The 17,426-nt window shown below is 46.6% G+C and overlaps 1 protein-coding gene across 4 annotated transcripts in view; it reads right to left on the bottom strand.

Moving 5' to 3' along the window:
• The window catches only part of LOC138510515 (zinc finger protein 182-like), a 181,435-nt gene extending 178,119 nt beyond the window's left edge, over positions 1 to 3,316 (bottom strand). For all 4 annotated transcript variants that reach the window (XM_069626218.1, XM_069626219.1, XM_069626220.1 and 1 more), the window contains exon 1: positions 2,615 to 3,316. The gene's annotated coding sequence lies outside the window, so the exon portion shown is untranslated. The remainder of the gene's footprint in view (positions 1 to 2,614) is intronic.
• Positions 3,317 to 17,426: the final 14,110 nt, after the last annotated feature.

Below are 17,426 nucleotides of genomic sequence, written 5' to 3'. Positions count from 1 at the left end.
CTGGATGATCCTGACATTTCAGTACCTTTTTACTCTCAATGATTCAATGGATCTAGCGCCAAAAACAGCACTTTTGAAGGTTGCAAAGCTAACATTTTAAAGGCATTTTCGGTTTTCAGCACAATTCTGCTGCTTTGCTCCATGTTGAAAGTTACAGAACCCACTGGCATGCTGCTGCAGTGATAACTCTGTTTTTCACCCCCCCCTCACTGTGTGTGGCAGGGTTTGCAGCTTTTTCCTGGTTGTGACCCAAACACAGTTTTGCAGATTTTGGAGCGCACAGGAGCCAGCGCATCCATTTTGGGCTGTCTCTTTTCCCATTTGTACAGCGATGCAGTGGGGCACATTGGAATGGGTCAAAATATCCCACAGTATCCACCTTACCTGCCTATTATACAGGGTAACCGACTGCATTGTGAAACCTATACCATATCTGCCCTCACCCATATCTGACCATATCACTCGCCCTCACTGCTCAGACTCTCGCACCAGAGAGACCACAAATAATGAGACCATTCCATCGGCACTGGACAAAGATCGCTGCAGCCGAACAACATCGAAGCCTACGGTACGTATACATCACACCGCGTTGGTGGACACATGCCGCAGGCACAACCAAGCATCGATGCACCATACAATGCAGCTATGGCTATGTTCATCCGGTCTAGCAGCGCATATAGCCGTCCACACTGAAACACCCGACGTACTGCAACACTTCTGCCACTAGCATACAGCGACTATCAACGAAAACAAATTCATTATAGCTGGCCACACATCGACTCAACAATAGCACTCTATCCCAAACCACCAACAGCGCCCACCCACGTGCCTGACCTAATTGGGCTGCTTAATCAAGCCTAGCCAGTCACCTAAGTCCTAGACCGCCAAAAATGCACACATGCATCTCCTAATCTAAAACTCTTAGAACCTCCAGCACACTGACTACGGTCACCGAGGGCGTTCCAACCACAAAGCGCATGGAGGCCATACAAATGGGGAAAGAGTGCTATATAAATCCAAATACAATGCAATACTTACAGAGCTGCAGATAAGACACAGTGCGATTAAACGATTTGCCCAGGATCACACAGTTCGGTCAAATGGTGAAAACTGTGTTAGACCAATAAAACATTTTTTTTAAAAAAAACATTATATATATTAAATTAATGGTGAAGCCCGGATATGACAATTTAAGCAACTGAATACATCTTCACAGGTTTAGGTGATATAAATATTTATTAAGGTTTTGCTTTGCATTTCATGTCCTTAAATATACTATTAATAGTAATGCCCTCCCCTCCAGCACTATCTGAAATGTCATCAGGCCTAGTACGATAGTTGCTTGTTTTGTTCCTCTCCCTCCTTTCTGCTCCCCTTCTCCCCTTCTTCTTGTCAATCTCCGGCTCTACCAGAAATGTCGTCAGGCCTAGTACAGTCGTCGCCTGTCTGTGCTTATTTCCTTCCCATTCACTCCCTCCCTCCCGATTTGTGTTTTAGCTCTTGCATTATCTGAAATGTCGCCAGGCCGAGTACGATAGTTAATTTCACATTCTTATTGTTCATGGCCTTTCACATTCTTATTGTTCATGGCCTGTAAGAATGTCACTGTATTTTTCCTTGTTCCCTCGCTTGCTTTGAAACACATTGTATATAGGCGCTATATAAATAAACTATCATATCAACACATTGTATATAGGCGCTATATAAATAAACTATCATATCAATGCCTTGGAAGCAAACCACATTACATAATAAACTAGCCTTTCATAGTAAACTATACACTATATAAATTGTCATAGAAATATGTTGAGCAATAGGAGTATGGCTTTAGTTGTATTCTCCCCATCCTGCATGCAAAGTCGCAACAGCATCATACAGATTATTGTGAGCCTAAGAAATCCCCCTTGGGCCATAGTCATGATTTCATAGATCATGCAGCTTTATGCACCCTTCTCACTTCTGATCACCCCCATTCACATTTCTTAACGGACAGAAGTCGCTGCCAATAGTCCCCCCCTCCCTCCCATCAGTGCCTAATGTCTCCAACTGTAATGCTCGAACTGTCACACAGACAGTAAAGGTGTCCTGCTGCCAGGACAGTGAGGGCTGTCTCTCCGGCATGCCTGCTACGCCACAGGTATGAACAGGAGGTTTTGGGGCGGGGGGAGCAGTTTTATACCGCCTCCTACATGAGCGGCAGAAAACATTTCACATAATGTTATAGATAATATGGTTCTCATTTGTGAGATTGGAATATCTCAAAAGTAAATATCGCAACGAGGGTGAGTAGAACTAAGCCTACTGAAGAATACAAGTAAGTAATATTTGTAAGCCTTAATTCTAAAAATCAGTGAGAATGTGCATAACATCTGGGTGGCGTTAACCTTATGCAAACACCCAAGGGTGCTTTATCATAGTAATAATAGGCACGAATAATAGTTATAATAGGCAGGAATAAAAAAAATCCACAACATTAGGAAATTATATAAAAGCAGTAGCACTGCGTACTAGGGGGTAAAAGTGCACCGGTAATTTAGAAACATATGGTAAAACAACGTCAATAACGTTAATCGAAACATGTGCAAAGTGCCCCGTATCTAAGGAAGTAACTCACCTATTCGGAACCCAGGTGTGGCTTTACTTGAAGGTCTGTGTTTGCATCTCAAAGATGAGCTTCAAGGCACCGCGGCCACTCCCTTCGTTAACAGGCCACCGCGGGGAGGAAACAGCCCGGAGTCACGCCTCTTATTGGCCGCGGATACTGCTCTGTGATTGTCGGTAACATCATCACTTGCAGCAACGCACCAGGCTGCTAGCTCGGTATCATGCTGCAAAAACAGATACCTCTTCTGGGCGCACGTTCAGAGGGTGCGACTGTCCCAATCTTCTCAGCACACTCGAAGGACTAACGCTGCTCACCAACACTTGCTCAGTGCGGACAGAAGACCGTGCTCTGGGCGGAAGCTACCTCCCTATATGCGCGTCTCAGACATTGTATTCCATTGACTCGTCGAGATCCACAGAAGCGTATGCACTTTTGAAAGGACAAAAAAAAAAAAGAGTAAAATCAAAATATCAAAACGACTATCCCTACACCGAGACAGCCGAGAGATGTGTACATCCATCCGCTTCCGTGTTATCTTTTTCACAACAGTCATAGATAGGGCCCGGGGTGGGAGGTCATTAGCTTGACTAGTATCCCTTATGTCCCGCATGCGCAATATAGAACAAGCCTGGGCCATCCTGCACAGCTGGATTCCCATCAGTTTTGTTTCTAGCAAGGACGCTTTAGTGTAGTTTTCTTCTCATGCCCAGACACACAACAATAAGAAATTAAAATTAGTTAATAACTGTCAGTGCTGTCGCACCTTACACACACTTGAATAACGGAGGCAACACCAGAGAGAACTGGATACGTCGTCTTTGTTTAACAAACGAATATTAACTAACTTGCTTCCCCTTAACTCCTCCCCTTCCTTCTCATGTCCTCGCTTCCCACCTGGAATCTGTCTCGACCTTAAAGGCGCAGAGACCACCAAAAATCACCCCGGGCAAAATGTTCTGACAATGGGATCAACACTCTTCCACCAGGCGGCCTTGTCTCTGAGTCACGTGCTGGGGCCTTGGTGAAATCCTCTCACAGTGTACTGCGTGCTCTTGAGGGTCCATCGCATCTTGCATCGCGCGTCAAACCTCCATCGGTGGGACCCCGTCTCATTCCGTGGCTCTCGGGGTTCAGGATCTGGTTCCAGTCGGGGTAGCTCAGGTTCCTCTCATGATCTCACGTTCAGCATCCGGGGCTGTCACCATGGTCCCTTTAATGGCAACCACGTTCGTGGGTTCTGAGAGTATCTCGCAACTGTTTTCCTGGCTTTTCGTACAAGAACTTTGTCTCCGATTTGAAAATCCTTCCGTACTGCCCTCCTTCTTGCGTCTGTGTCTGCCTTGGCTCGCTGTTTTCCCTCAGTGTCCCTCTTTACAATCTCTGTATCTTCCTCCTCTGGCCCGCTGCCATTTCTTACAATGTGCATACAAATTTGATAGGGCATCGTGAGCTCAGCAAGTGTCTTATTGATAGCTTCATGGGGCGTGTTGCGGTAGTCGCTTAATAGTCTGCAAAGGGGTTGGTGGGGGTTGGTGCCTTCTATGCAAGCTCTTTGGATTGTCTTTTTGATGGCCGCCATGAACCGTTCAGCCATTCCGTTTGCTTGTGGCCATCTGGGGGTGATTCTTTGCTGTGTGAAGCCCATATGCTTCGCAAACGCCGCGAACTCATGGTTGTTGAATGGGGGTCCATTGTCGGATTTGATGTATCGTGGGATGCCCCATTCGCTGAATACCTCGTCACATATTGCGGCCACTTGAGGGTACTCTGTTGTTGTCGTGCTCTTAACGATAGGGAATCTGGAATACTCATCAATGAATAGTAGGAGGCATTCACCAGATTCCACCGGACCGTAGAAATCAACTGCTACTCTGTCCCATGGGCAGTCGGTATGTGCCTTGGTTGTAGTGGGATGGGAGCTTCTGCTCGCGCCGTGCATTGGCACGGCAGGTAAGTCTTGACCCAGCAGTTTACGAGTGAGTCCAGGAACGGAAACCATAGGTAACACCTCAGCTGCCTTTTCGTGTTGTTGGATCCCTGGGGTCCTTCATGTGCCGTTCTGATGACCTCAGGCCTGAGTGTTGCGGGAATGATTAGTCGGCACCCTCTTAGTAGAATGGAGTGGTCTTTGACCGCTAACTCGGTGTGCACTCTCGCTAATCTCTCAATTTCATCTTTGGGTTTCGGTGAGAGAGGCATAGTGGGGAATGTATCGTGCACAATATCCGGCCATCCCGAGGAATGATCGCACATCTGCTGCCTCTGCCGGTTCCTGCAGGTTGGTGATTATGCTTACTTTGGTCCGGTGTCATGCCCTTGTCGGAGTACATATGTCCAAAAATGTGTAGTTTGCTCTTGCTGAACCTCACTTGTCCAAGTTGAGCATCAGGCCAGCCTCTTGCAGTGCTGCATATGTCACCAGCAGTGCTGTGTCGTGTTCCTCCTGTGACGTGCCGAACACAAGGATGTCGTCGCTGTAGTTTAGTGCACCCCTGATTGGTCTAATTATTTGTCTTATGGCTTCCTGGAAGATTTCATTCAGCAGCATATGAGATGTCAAAGTTTAGGCGTTTGCACCGAAACAACCCTTCGTAAGTGGCAAATGTGGTGATGCTCCTCGAGACTGGGTGCAGCTCGTGGTACCCTTGAATGAGATAAAGTTTCGAAAACAATGTTGATTTGTTTAGCAGTACTATCATGTCCTCAATGCGTGGGCCAGGGTGACGCTCCCTTTGTATGGTGGTGCTGGCCATCCTCATGTCTACACAGAAGCGCAGGTGTCCTCCTTCCTTTGGTACAATCACTAGTGGGGATACCCACAGAGAGGGAACCGTTTCTGGCTCAATGATGCCGTTGTTGAGTAGCTGGTTGAGTTCTTTTGAGATGGCTTCTTGCAGGTGGAAACCTACTCTCCCGAGGTGTTGAGGAATTGGTCTGACCGATTCGTCAATATGTAGTCTGACTGGTGCTCCCTTGAATCTTCCTATCCCGTTGCATATGAGTGGGAACTTTGCTAGGATCGTCTCTTTGGTGATGAAATGCTGTCTTTTCTGGGTGGCATTGATTGTATAGGCTTGATCTCCATTGCTTCCAGCAAACGTGGATGAGTGGATCACTTTGCCCTCTCAGAGGTAAATATCAATGAGGCCCAGACAGCAAGCTGCGTGGTAACTGAGGAGGCAGTGACCTTTTGTGGGGCTTCGGATGACATGAGTGGCGGTGTCTAGCGTTCGTACATTGAGCATCAGTCGTCTCTTGAATCGCCCGATGGAGTGTAGGGGCGATGTTCCCCATTGAAAGATCCTCGGGTTGGTGGTTTCGAGCTCGGGTCTCTCGGGCATCTGCAGGAATTCTTGTTCCGCCATTATGTTGACTGTCGCCCCTGAGTCATCTAGAACATGGAACTGTTTGTTTCCCAGGTTGACTGCTATCCTGGGCGCTTCCTTCACTTCCTGATCATCCTTGATGAGATTGACACATTAATCTAGGCAGTTCTGGTCATAGTCTCCTCCCCCGCGATATTGAGTGGTCCGTTGGTATTCTCCGTAGTCTAGATGTGTAATGGGGGGCTCGTCATATTCGTCCCAGAACTTGGAGTATTGGTTATATTGATCGTAGTCCTGGTCATAGTCTTGCAGGTGGGCTTCCTATATCAATGTTGTCAATGGTAGTAGAGCCTGTTGTGGTAGGCATGGGGATGGGGGGTGGTCACCCGTATTGTCTGTTTTGTGGTTGTGGAGTCATTCTTGAAGTGGGGAAGGGTCTCCCTTCACTGCAGACCGACTGAAAGTGGCCTTCTCTGCTGCAGTTGGAGCATCTTTGCGATAGAGCAGGGCACGTTCCTGAGTGTGGGAAGTTCATTCCGCACCAATAGCAATGTCTTTGTCCTGAGGCCTATTTGGTTGGGCGCTCTGTTCGGGAAGGGGCCCTCTGTCCATGGGTCGTTGGGGTGGTGACTGGATGGCAGAAATAGATTCTTCCTTCTCCTGTTTCACAGTGGGGCCTCCTGTCATGGAGGCTGCTTGCACGTCAACCGCCATCTTGCTTACTTCGTCGATGGAGAGTGGTTTCTTCAGCAACTGCTTCCTGAGGGCAGGTGATAAGCAACCTTCTATCACATGCAGTCTAATTGCTTCATCGGCATAGAAAGCGTGGAACTGACAATGAGTGCTCTTTACCCGAAGGTGGGTGATGAATTCGTCAATGGTTTCCTCTGTTCTTGTCATGGCCACATGCCCCAGAACACAAAAACCACACCATCAAGTGATGGGGCAATGGGTCACTTGACTCACTTATGTCCATTTGGGACCCATAAACACAGGGGCCCTGGCTGGACTCAGTCCTGGCACAGTTGGCGCCAGGCTCATATAGAGATGTGAGCAGGAACACTTTATTTGAGTGCAGGAGTGCTTTTATTTACAAGAACTTTCAAGGAGCTGAAAGCCTTTAAGACAGAGAACATCCTCATGTGCTGACTCATCGGGTGTGGCAGGCAGACTGAACCTGGTGGGCGTGGCTTCAGAAGCTCATCTATATAAGCGGCTCCATATTTCAAAAAAGGTAGCAGGTGCTCCTCTCCAGAATTAACATGGCATGATAACCTGTTCTGAGATGAGTTTGCAGCACACGCTTTTTGCTCACTGTACTTTTCACAGATGGGAAATATCCATTTGCATATCAGTCTTTGTCCCGCCCACATGGGCAGTCCAGCACCGAAATGCTATGGCAATTCCTCTCTGAACAAAAGTACCAACAGCAACCCCATACACGTGTTTCAGCCTTGTTGGGACTCATCAGTGAGGTGAAGCGGTGCCTCTCTGAGCACAGTGAGCAGGGAGTCTACGTCTGGTTGCCCCCAGGTAACTTAAGATAACCAACCCCAAGTTCCTTGCAAATATTTCAAAAAAGGTAGCAGGCGCTCTTCTCCAGAAAGAACATGGCATGATAACCTGTTACTTACCTTTGAAACCAGGCGTTCTCCTGAATACTCACCTCCAGGAACCCAGTGCTTCATCGCTTCATCTGCAGACTCATCTCCTGACATCCAGTGATCTTGATCCCGATGCTACAGCACCACACTCCGCACCTGCGAACTCGGACCCTGTGAAGAAGAAGAAAGACAAGGTTAGAACATCCGTCCTAGGGCCACGCCGCATTTGAACCCCGCGCGCCCCCTCGTTAACAATTTACCAGCTACTGTACCCCTGCAGCTTTGTTTCTCATTCCCTCCGGCTGCCGCCTTGAGCTCCGCAGCTTCTGCTGGGCCGGCAATATCACCTGCAAGGGAAGAAAGCAAAAAAGCAAACATCAAAAGTGGAACAGGCAGCAACAAAAGACAACAAACTTTACAATACAACAAAAAGAGATGAGGAAAGACAAAGGCAAACAGGAGCCCTTAACTGAGGTATAGTGGCTTAGTCGCAGCAGGACTGGACTACCACGTGCAAGGGACTAGTGAAGGAACTTGGCCCAGATCATACAAGCGCCCCTGCCAGAAGCAGCAGGACGAAGTGCTCGCCAAAACTAATCAACAGGTGAGCTTTCCAGGGACAGCGCATCCCACGGGTACCACGGTTTGGGAGAAGGGGTCTGGAAGGGGATCAGGCGCACAAGCTGGCATACTCATGCCCCCTATTCTACACACAGGAGCAGTCCAGAGCAGCATCACCTATTACCACTAGTCACCACATAAGCGCAGTGGGCGAAGTCTGACCCGAGCGACCTCGCCCCCGGGAGGGCTGCAACCGTGCCCCAACACCTCCGCAGAGACCAGGTGAGCGTAACAGTTCTCTGCATGCTTTGGTTGAATATATATCTTTCGTACTCCCTGCTGGGTTCAAAAACTCCTTTTCTATTGAGGGAGGCAATCAGTGTGGGGAAATTAGCTTGGTCTGCAGGGGGAATGGTCTTGATAATAGTTTTTGTTCTCTCACTACCCACAAGATTGATGAACATGTCATGTAAATTGGGGGATTTCTCTTATCCGACCGCCTTTACGAAGTGGTTAAAGTCTTCTACCCATTCGATCCACCTGGGGCCCTTGTCGGCTTGGGGGGGGTCATGGTGAATGCGAGTGGCTTGCGCAGCAGGCCTGCTTTGGACGTCGGGGTGGGAGGTGGTCTTCCTGGGCCACTCATGTTGGCAGGGTGTGGGTTAGTGGCTTGGGCCGCCCTCAGGGGCTCGTCTTGTGGGTCTGCGTTGTTGGCGGCGCCTTTGCCGACCGCTGTCTTTGGCGGTATCGGGGGGTCTCGGTGCCGCCTTGTGTGCCGCTGTGTAGCAAAAGTGGGGGCCTTGGGCTTTTGTTGAGGTGGAGGGGCGTGCTGTCCCTTTGCCTTGCGTCTCTCACTTGCTCTTCTTTTGGGTGTGATACCTTCTGTTTCTGTCTTGATGTGCCATATTGTAAAAGAACTTGGCTCTTAATATTGCGTAAAAACATATATTTTTGTTTTCTTGTGGGCTCCAGTGAGCTGGCCCTAGGATGAAGGCAGTCTGACTGGCGTGGGAGGACTTGGCGGCATCGCCATCAGTGTTTTTTTTGTCTTACTTTTTTTTTATAGGAGGAGGGGCTGTTCGCACTTCTTAGCCTGTGCTGCCCTAGATGTGGTGTCTTCTGCAGCCACGTGGTTCTGGGCGCTGGGCCGCTGGCGGACTGCTGCGCGGCTATGTGCTAGAACACCACGTCTCTGTGAATTCCAACTGGAGGTCCGGCCCTCGTCCGTGCTGCGGGGCCCGGCATTGGGTGTGTTGACAAATGTAGGCGAGAGTGCCTCTGGAAGAGTGGCGTAAGAGGCTGACCAGCCCCCGTAGGGGCCGCTAGAGGGCAGCCTACATAGCGGGCTGTCCCCTCTGGCCACCCCCTTCCGGGGGTTGGTGTAGCCTCTACTCTTCCTCCCCGTCTTGGGCGGCGATGGCGCCCCGGGGTGACTGGCTTCCGATCTATTTGCCCGGGGACGCTTATAAGGGCGGGAGCTGCAGGTGCTCAGTCTCTTTGAGCAAGCAGCTCCCGCCGTCAGTTGATCACCCACCCACCCACACCAGTTTTTTAGAGTGAAGGACTGAGTGCAAAAGGAGAATTGGTCTGAGGACTCGTGAGTTTAGCATGAATCTGTGCGGGGCCTTTTTTATGTACATATAAAAGAAGTTGTAGAATCAGGGTGAGGTGTTCGCATCACCGACAATAATAGTACATGTAGAAGATGAAAGTGATGACGTGTGTATAAAATAATTGTATTGTGTTGTGTGATGTGTTGCTCATTTTCTTCCTTTTGTTGCAGGCGGAGTATCGGGGCGGTCCTAGCCAGTGAGGGACTTCACGCTGCAGGTTCGGCGGCAGCGGCTCGGGATTGGCCGGGCTCGAGCCGATCCCTTGACGGGCACTGACTTCTCTTCCTTAGGGCTCTAGGCCAACAACCTCCTGGTCAGTGCCCATGAGTGTCCTGCTGGTAGTAACCAGTGTTGGCTGGTAGTAACCAGAAGTTTGTCAGTTTTTGCTGGTGGCAAGTAGGATGACATGGTTCACCTGTAACCTGACTGTAATTATTATGTGGCTGGGACCCTCCCAAGTTATTGTCTTGCTCCTAATAAACTGCGACCATGTACTTTCAAAATCTTACAAAGTTGTCTGTGTCTACTTATTCTGGTGTCTGTTACACTGATCAAAGGAGGTGGGGGTGTCCAATGGGGATCTCCCCGCTATGGGTCCTGTATGCGGGATCGCCTTTGGAGGGAGAGAGTATGCCGCAGGACTGCCGGCGTTCAGGCGGGGGAGGCGGGATCGCCTCGCAGGAGCTGAGGAGGTGCAGTGGGATCACTGGCCACTGTTAGGACTCTGGTATGCGAAGGAACGACCTTCGTTGCCAGTTGTCGCACCTTACACACACTTGAATAACGGACGCAACACCGGAGAGGACTGGATACATCATCTTTATTTAACAAACAAATACTAACTAACTTGCTTCCCCTTAACTCCTACCCTTCTCATGTCCTAGATTCCCTTTTGGAAGCTGTCTCGGCCTTAAAGGCGCAACGACCACCAACAAGTGCTAGTTTCAAATGTGGTGAGTGATGCGATTGCCACGTTTGCTGAGGTAAAATGGAGCAGGACATTTCGCCACCACCAGTTTGGTGTGGGCCGATTTGGCGTGGACGTTTGGCTGCAAGACCCGTTTTGGCACGTCCAGTTTGGCGTGACCAGTTAGGTGCGACAATGTCACTATTTTAATAAAATAAAAAAATAATGCATTGTTGCCATCTTGAACCCGGGCCAGCTGGACTCCAAGACCGAAAAATATAACCACAAGGCCACAGAGATCTTATTATGTGCAAAAGCACAAGATATATATATCAACCCAGGTCATATTTCAGAAAATGAAAAGCAAAGCATCCAGAATGATTTGGGTTAATATATGTAACTTGTGTACATAATAAGCAATACAATCTGTATGGCCTTGTGGTTAACTCTCCTGTCTCTCAGTCATGGGGTCGCGACCGACCAATTCTGATTTAAAAAAAAAAATGAAATAGTGATATTGTCCCACACAAACATGCTGGCGCCAAAAGATCTCTGCGCCGAACTGGGTGCGCCAAAATGGGTCTTGTGTGCAAACATCCATGCCGAAATTGGATGTACCGTAAATAAGAAAGTAAAATTAGGTAATAACTGTCAGTGCTAGTTTCAGATATAGTGAATGATGTGATTGCCACTTTTGCTCAGTGAAAAAATCAGACATGAATAATGCTCCGCCACCCTAGATGGTCAGATAGCACAGCGAGTAGAGTGCTTGCTTTGACATCCGTGCAGAGCCTGCTGACACAGGTTCGAATCCCGGCAGGGCCAAACTCAGCCTTTCATCCTTCCGAGGTCCATAAATGAGTACCACACACCGTGGGAAATAAGCAGCGCTCAGATACCTGAGGGTTCGTAGCGCAATGTTAATGTTAAAGGACATTTGTACCGCGCACTATCACCACCGGAGTGGTCCCCCGGTGCTCTGGCGGCTCTGAAAGAGGAGGGGAGGTTGAATTAGTGGGAGGGAGCAGGAAAAGTGCAAGAGAGCAGTGATGTGCTGTTGGCGGCTTCAGCCCGGTGGGTCCGTTAGCTGGGCCTGGGGTGTTTGCGGCCTGTAGTCGTCATGTACTGTTGTGCAAGACTATGTGTGTTTTAGTTTTGTTGTTGCAATGTAGTGAAGTTTGTGTGGTTTGTTGTGCTGTAGGTTTTGGTTGTGTTTGGTTTGGAGTTTGAGAGGTGTATGCAGAAAGGGAGGTTGTTAGTAGGGTTGGTTAGTTTGCGTCTCTATCCTGAATTGAGGCGCTCGGCTTGCGTAGTCTCCCCTGATGTGGCTCTGTCATGATCTGGGGCCGACTTGTAGACAGGGTTCCTTACTCCTCTGGCCCCCACCTCTAACATGCTCTCTCATAGCTCCCCTTATCCTCCTTCCTAATCCTGTGGCCAGTGCACCTGCCTATGTCAGCCTCTCAGGTAGTGTGGTGGGAGCCAATATCTGACAATTCCAAGCTACTGTGGTACCTGGCGGTAACTAAGGGGACGGGCGAAAGTGTTGGTGGGATTGTCTGGGATAGTTGACTCAGTCTCAGTGCGTGCCATCTGTGTTCCCTTCTATCTGGTGTCACCCGTCCAGGTGCCATGGGAGCTACCCTCTCAGGTCGGGGATGGTCCGTGTCCTTTTCGGTTTAGTTGTCCTTTTTCCGGTTTTGGTTTCCAGATTTAGTCTGTGGTATTGAAGAGCCAGGTTTTTAGTGATTTCCTGAATTTTAGGTGATCTTCAGTGTTTCTTATTTCTTTTGGGATGTTGTTCCAGGTTTTTGCGGTTAAGTGGTAGAAGGACAAACAAAGAAAACAAACCTATCAAGTGGTTCCACCCATTATAACACCCATATCCCACCTAATGAAAAGCAATGCTAATTTGGTTTATTCAGTTCAAAGAATTTCACATTATTTTCGAAAGCAAGTGGTAGACAGAATGATCAGATCACTTATCGGTAATCTTCATTACTCCTAGTACTACTCTTTCTCTTCCCCGTACTTATGAGGTAACCTTAGCTCTCCTCAGGAACTCTTCACTTTTTACTTTCCTTTCCCTGGCTCACCTGCTCCCTTTGAGTTATATAGTGCCCCTGGCCCGAAATTTATCAGTTACTTGACACTGCCAAAGGAGGCCCATTCTCATATTACCAGTCTGGAGGTAGAGGTGGAACGTGTGTACTGGGACGAGGAAGAGCAGAACCAGGAGTAATGAAGATTACCAGTCAGCAATCTAATCATTAGCTCCATGTCCCTATTCCTCGTCCCAGTACTTAAGCGGTATACCAACTCTAGGCAATGAATGGGCCAAGAACAGAAAATACCAGACAAGCAGGGACGTCATTTCACCAAAATGCAAGGGGTAGCGGAAGAGACATCACATAACCCTTGACCTCTGATGACATCACAGGTAATGATCAAGTAAAGGCTCATGGTTATGCTTGAACCAACAAAGCGCTCTCATTATTCCCTATCAACAAGTTGAATCAAAATGTGTGCATTAGATCCAGTCCTTACAATACAATGATTCAAGTCATTAAATCATCGGCCTCATTACGAGTCCGGCGGTAACCGTGCCTGAAATTTCGGCAGGTTACCGCCGGACTTGTATTACCATTCCGCCTCCGTGATTCCCAGAATTACCAGGGCATTATGATCCCGGTGACCCGGGAATTCCAGAGGCGGACTTTGGTAAATCCCCATTCCCATTGAGTCCTATAGGACTCAATGGGAATGGGGAAGTGGAAACCCCGGCACTATCTTGTGATGGTGCCGGTGTTTCCACGTCCGCCTGCAGGCGGGTGGTGTTAAACCCGCCAGGTCAGACCTGGCAGGAATGACACCTCCCGCCTGCAGTACTCGAGATCACCTGGTATGGAAACAACGGTGGCGGCGGGTCTACCGCCACCGTTATTTCCACACCGGGTGACTCGTAATGAGGCCCATCATCTCTATATCCATATTTACTGACCCCGTATTTTATTTTTTTATTTTTTCATAAAGGACAGTGTAGATCTGCAAGTGCCCTAAAGCCAATGCATTTCGGATAGAGCAGTTGCTTAACTGGTGGCTATTATGGTAACTTTTTTTTATCTTTTTCAGTTATGCACAACTTTTTAACTAATTGCAGGTAAAGGGTTTAGTTACTTACATACCCAAGAAGATGAAATGGCTTGAATTTGAATATGAAACTGATGATCTTGTGTCTCCTTTTTCTTGTGTTTTTTCTGTGTGTTTCATGTTCTGTGTTGTTTTCATGTATCATTTATGGTGCATGTGGTTGTTTATGTTGTTATTTATATGCATTGTAGACAGTGTTTAGCCCTGAAGATGGACTGAGCTGTCGAAATGCATTGGCTTTAGGGCACTTGTGGATATACACTTCCTTTTATGAAGAAATAAAAAAAACAGGGTCACTAAATATGGATATAGAGATGATGATTTAAGGACTTGAATCATAGTATTGTTAAGACTGGATCTAATGCACACATTTTGATTCAACATTCTAATGGGGAATAATGAGAGAGCTTGGTTGGTTCAGGGGCAAACTTGAACCTTTATTTGTATATTTGACATCCTTGTGGCAAGGTTTTTTTCACTGAAGTGCTCTGAAGAATTACACTCAGTATTGTATTGATCACTTAAGTAAAGAGACGGTAAAAGCAAATGAACAAAGTGGTGCCCACCCTTTACCAATTTTTATCACAGGAAGTGATGCCATTTGATCCTGACCCCAAGAGATATCACAGGAAGTGATGGCACATGACCTTTCACCCCTTGACAAAACAGGAAGTGGCATCAGTACACTTAAGAAAAAAAGTTTTCGATATAACTGTAATATAATATACATTTCATACAAGAATGGATCACTATATGTAGTGTTACTATCAGTCTGTATAGGCCCATTTAACCAAATTACTGTGAATGTAAGCAGACGTTCAAGGCCAAATGATGCCATGCAATGGAAAGAAAATACATGTGCCTGTTGCATGAAATGAAAGAAGGTCTGTCAGCAAATTCAACCCTTGGAAACTGACCCAGAACAAAAGGTGATCCCAACCAAGGGATGCATGTAGTGCTTAATTCGTAAAAAATAAGTGGCTGGGCCCAAATATTTTCAAGCATGCCTGCAACGCAGTGGCCGACAGCTCCTCGCCACTGTTGCCACCACCCGTGACCGCACACCACAGTGTCAACATATTTGGGATTAAAGTTGCAACTCGCACTGGCTCATTTTATTTATTTATTCATTGATTGGTTTTCACCGCGCCAAAGCCCACAGGCATCAGGGCGCAACATGGAACACAAGACGAACAAGACAAAAACTATTAAGGAAGTCTATCCTAATCGTCAACATTTTTTTTCAAGCTTTGACTGGATTGTGGGTTCATTTAAATAAATGGGTCTTCAGCTTTTTTCGGAAGCTTTGGTAGTTCCTTTCTCGTCTTAACTCCACAGGGAGTTTGTTCCATATCAGGGCTACTGTGACTGGGAAAGCTCTGCTCATGCCCTGTGAGCATTTGAACGGGGTGCTTTTAATCTGGTTCTTCCCTTCTGACCTTAGGGATCTTGTAGGTGTGTACAAGGTGATCCTTTCTTTAAGATAACGTGGAGCCTGTCCAAATAGGCACCTGTGTGCCAAGGTCAATGTCTTGAAAATGATTCTTTCTTCAACTGCCAGCCAGTGAAGATCAATTTGGTCGTTGGTAAGATGTTCTCTCCATGGCCTTTTTTATTATTCTGACCAAATTGTTTAGAATTGTTTGGCACTTGGCCATGCAGCTTTTACTTGCACCAAGCATCAAAGCATTTCCTTAGTCCAGCCGTGATAAAATAATGGCTCTTGCAATGGTTGCTGTGTTCTCTTCGCTTAAATACGGTCTAATGGACCAAAGTAGGAGATTGTAGTATTGGCAGTTCTTTTGCAGGTGCATTACCTGAGCCACAGCACCTAGTGATGCTTCCAGGGTCATGCCTAGGGTTTTTACTTCATCTCTAACTGGAATGGCCGAATCCTTGATGTTAAAAGACTTATAATTGGGGCTGAGTTTATGCATTATTATTATTATTATTATTATTATTATTATTATTATTATTATAGAGCCAAAGATCATAAGCTCAGTCTTCTTTTCATTTAGGCACATCCAGTTCGTCAGCATTTATGCCTCAATGATGTTATAAATGTCTCCTAACCATGCGCAGTCATTGCTGTAACTCCCGCTAAGTTCAACCACCACCTGGGTGTCATCAGCGTAGTTGGTGAAAAATGCTCCGATACTCTCCAGCACAATACAAAGACATATCAGGTATGGCTTGAACAATAGCGGGGAGAGACAAGTGCCTTGAGGGACGCCACATTCAAGGGGCAATTCCACTGAGAATTTATCTCCCCAATGGATTTTGGATTTTCTCCCAGAGATGAAGGAAGTCAGCCGTTTAATGGCAACTGGGGAGCAGTTAGCCACTTTATCAAGGACCCACTGGAGCTGCTTGTGGTCCAGCAAATCAAATGCGGCACTTATGTCAAGCAGTACAAATAGGCCTGTTTTACCTTCATCCTCAATGTTTAACATGTGAGTCTGCAGGTTTATCATGGCTGTTTCAGTACTATAAGCTGATTTAAAACCAGATTGTTGTTTGTGTAAAATATCATTCTTTTCTACAAATCTTTGTAACTGGGCTGTCACAATCTTGTCCATGATTTTAAGGAGAAAATTGCAGTTTGTTATTGGCCGCAAGATGCTGCGTTCCTTGGGATCTAGTCCTAATTTTTTTAACAGTGGGGTCACAGTGACGGTCTTGATATTCTCTGGGATTATACCTTCTTTAAAAGATGCATTCACCACCTTTGTTAGTAGAGGTGAGAACATTCCTTTATTATCTAAGATGATCTTTGGGGAAAGAATGTTCTCCGCACAGGCTGACGGTTTCATGGAATTCAGTATTTTCAACGTCTCTACCGAGCTTATTGGTTGAAATTCAAATGTATCCATATTCTCTAGAATCTCCGTCAGAGTAACTGATTTGGGCTGGAATGGTTGTGCCGTTTGTGCACTTCGGATGCTGTCTCTTATTTTGTTGGCAAAGAAATCTTGCACTCTGTTACAGTCTTCCTGAGACGGGGCAATAGGTGTGGATAATGCTTTAGGTTTCTCAATTGATTTCAATATTTGCAAGTTTGCTAAATGAGTTGGAGGCCTGGCGAATTTCGTCATTAAAAAAGTTCTTTTTGCCTTGGTGATGCTGTCTTTATATTGTTTCTCTAGTTCTTTCCAATTGTTCTTATTTTGTTCTGTTGGGGATTTCTGCCAGATAGCCTCCCTCCTCCTTTTTTCCTTTTTCGGTTTCTCAAGTTCGGGGTTAAACCATTTTTGATGGTTTTTGTTTGCTCTAACCAACTTGTTCTTTAGGGGCGCTTCTTGCTCCAGTATGTTTTGTGTATGTGTGTTGTATTTGATGATAATCTTGTCACATGTGTCGTCTATTGGGCTTTCTTCTAGAATTGTTTTAAGTCAAATTTCTAGGTTGTCAGAGGTAATGTTCTTGTAATTTCTGTTCAAGATTCTTACATGTGCATTGTCTTTGTGAGCCATGGAAATAAACAAATACTTTAAGAAAATGAGCAGTAGGGCATGTTGTACCATGAACTTTTCTTTTTTTTAATGTATTTAGTTCATTTTGAACCTTTACAAATTAATTCTTAATTACAATAAAAATTCATAAAAATATGGTTAACTCTTAAACATTTCCACATATAACTTTCTCTTAAAATTGTTCCTA

Source organism: Ambystoma mexicanum, chromosome 6p (genome assembly GCF_040938575.1).
Source record: "Ambystoma mexicanum isolate Mex_15411 chromosome 6p, UKY_AmexF1_1, whole genome shotgun sequence".
Lineage (NCBI taxonomy): Eukaryota > Metazoa > Chordata > Amphibia > Caudata > Ambystomatidae > Ambystoma > Ambystoma mexicanum.
The sequence above is the reverse complement of the archived record's forward strand: the minus strand, read 5'-3'. Positions and strand labels throughout refer to the sequence as shown.